A 2,897-nucleotide genomic window follows, 5' to 3' on the forward strand; every position below is an offset into this window, starting at 1 on the left:
TTCCTTCAATCCATGAACATGGTATACCTCTCCATTAATTTGAGTTTCTTTAACGTCTCTCTTCAGTGTTTTGTAATGTTTAATGTAGAGGTCTTCCATATATTTTGTTATATTTATCTTGAAATACTTTGTCTTCAATGCTATTATAAAGGGCATCAATTTTTAAAATTTTCCAATTGTTTTTTGCTAGTATATGTAAGTACAATTGATTCTTGCATATTGACTTGGTATCCTGTCACTTTACTAAATTCACTTATTAGTGTTAGTAGGTTTTTTTCTGTAACTTTAAGTTTTTCTATGTACATGATCATATTCTTTGAAAATAAAGACAATTTTACTTCTTTATTTTCGATTTATATGCCTTGGACTCACCTTTTTTTTTTTTTTTGTTTTTTAATCTTATTGTATTGGATGGAACCTCCAGTAATAATTTGAATGAATTGATGATAGCAGACATCATAACCTTGTTCTTAAGCTTAATGGGAAAGCCAGTATTCCACCAAAAGTATCATATTTCGCATAGGTTTTGTAGGTTCTGCTTTACAGATTGAGGATATTTATTCTATTTATAGTTTTTGGAAAGTTGGGGTTTTTTTTTCAAGACTAGGTGTTGAATTTTGTAAAATATACATATGATTTATCGTCCAGAAGCACTTGATAAGGACAGATTTCTGCAGTTGTTGAGTATAGTGTTCTGAGTATTGAGTAAAATGTCAACATTGGTTGATAAGGCATTTCAAGCCTTGTCTATTACTGTAATAACTGATTTTTTTCCTGAATATGGATCACACTTTACCATTTCTTTGCAATATCTTGTTTTTTGGTTTTGTTAAATAATATATTTTAGCAATTCTGATATCTGATATTTTCCCCTGAGGGGTTGTTGCTCTTGCTTGTTTGGTAACTGGCCTGAACTAAATCTGTAGAGTCTGCAGTTTGTAGCCACTGCTGTCTTTCTTTTTTTGTTTTTTTCTTTTATTCTTTATTTTTAAGCCTTGTTTCCTAGGGATTGCCTCTGTGTCAACATTGCTAAGTAGCCAGCCAATGATTGATCAGAGTTTGTGCTCAAACATGCTGAGCCCATAATACTTCCACTTTCTTTAATGGCTCTGTGATGAATCTAATGTGGGGGTTAGATAGTACATTCAAAATTCCAGCAGTTTACAAGTCTGGCCCAGCTTTTACTTTCTGTTGGACATTCTCATGTTCCCTCTACTTGTCTGCATTGCTTCAAGTTCCACCAGGAATATGTGAATAGACAGGGTACTTTTTGGTCTCTTCCTGATCATGTGGGAGTTTGTGAAGGCCCACTATGGCTGTCTCATTCCCTGTATATCCCTGTTAAATTTCTGTCCCCTGCTTGCCCCAAACAGGTCTTCCTGTTTTTTTTGTTTGTTTGTTTTTGTTTTTTTGTTTTTTATGTCTGATCTTATTTATTTGTTACTCTTAGAAAATCTCATTTTTGACTGGACTCATTAGAGGTAGAAGCTCTCAGAGAAGACAGCCTGCGTCTCTTGACAATCTGTTCCTGGCGTTTTTCTTTGGCCTCCTTTATTCTCTTTGGCTAAAAGTTTAGCATGTTCTGCAGCCTCTTCCTTATTTTTCTTAGTACGCTGTTTCTTTAGAGCAATACGCCGACGTTTGTGTTGCAGGACTCATGGAGTAACAAGACGTTGAATCTTGGGTGCTTTGGTTCTAGGTTTCTTACCTTCTTTGTTTAGGGCTTTCTCACAACATACTGGCGGACATCATCTTCTTTAGAGAGATTGAAAAGTTTGCAAATTCTGCTAGCTCTTTTGGGCCCCAGGTGATGAGGCACAGTAGCATCAGTAAGACCAGGAATATCTTTCTCCCCTTTTTTTACAATGACCAAGTTGAGAACACTCAGATGAGCATCCGCAATGCAACCCCGAACAGATTTGCGCTTTCTTTCTCCAGTCCTCCTTGGTCTATAACAGGAATGCCCCTTACTCAGGAGCAGGCGGACACGGCCATGGGTCAAGACACCCTGCTTCATGGGGAAACCTTATTTGTTGTTCCCATCACTGATCGAACCACATAACGCTTCCATTCTTCACCCAGAGCATCAGCAGCAACTTCTGTGGCCATATGCTTCTCATAAAATGTACGAAGTTTGCGTTCATCATCCACTTCAATGAGTTTCTGGCAGCCAGTGGCTGGGAAAGAGATGTTCAGCTTCATCCTGAAGCAGCCGACGGCCTCCGAGGCGCCACGAAAAAGAGGCCATTTTTTTTTCTTTCTTTTATCACTGAGGTTGCTACTGTTTCTTTCATTGCCCCTGAGAATGGAATTGTTCAAGGTCTGCTTCAAATCAAGTGAGCCCCTTCTGAAGCAAAGCTGCCATTTTTCACAGCTTGCCTTCTCTGTAGAACAATTACCATGGTGACTGGGCTGGGGTAATAGGATGGTGGCGGGGAGGGGCATGGGGGAAAGGTTAGAAGCAGCCACAGGCTATAATGTCACAGTCTGCCACTCTTCTTACAGGAGATTCGGTAGTTTTTCATGAACAAATGCTTCTCAATTTGCTGTAAGTCTTTGATCACTGCTATTTTTGACAATTTTGCCCTGTTTTAACATTTTTGTTTTTTAAGAGGATTTTTCTGAGCCATTTACTCTGCCATTCCAGAAGTCCTGCCCTCATCATTCTATATGCTTCTAAATTATTGATTTGTCTGTTTTTTTCAGTTCTGTTAGCTTTTACTTCATGTACGAATAAAGCTGCCCTAAACATCCATGTATAGGTTTTTGTGTGGACATAAGATTTTTGTGTGTGGATGTAAGTTTTCAACTCATTTGGATAAGTATCAAACAGCACAATCACTGGATCGTATGGTAAGATTGTTTAGTTTCATAAGAAACTGCCAGGCTGTCTTCCA

At 38.1% G+C, this 2,897-nt stretch overlaps 1 pseudogene; it reads right to left on the reverse strand.

The window, feature by feature from the left end:
- Window positions 1-860: 860 nt before the first annotated feature.
- LOC109454044 (small ribosomal subunit protein eS6 pseudogene) lies at window positions 861-2,222 on the reverse strand (annotated as a pseudogene).
- Between the last annotated feature and the right edge of the window lie 675 nt (window positions 2,223-2,897).

This window comes from Rhinolophus sinicus, chromosome 14 (genome assembly GCF_057876585.1).
Source record: "Rhinolophus sinicus isolate RSI-liver-muscle chromosome 14, RSI-T2T, whole genome shotgun sequence".
NCBI classification, from domain to species: domain Eukaryota; kingdom Metazoa; phylum Chordata; class Mammalia; order Chiroptera; family Rhinolophidae; genus Rhinolophus; species Rhinolophus sinicus.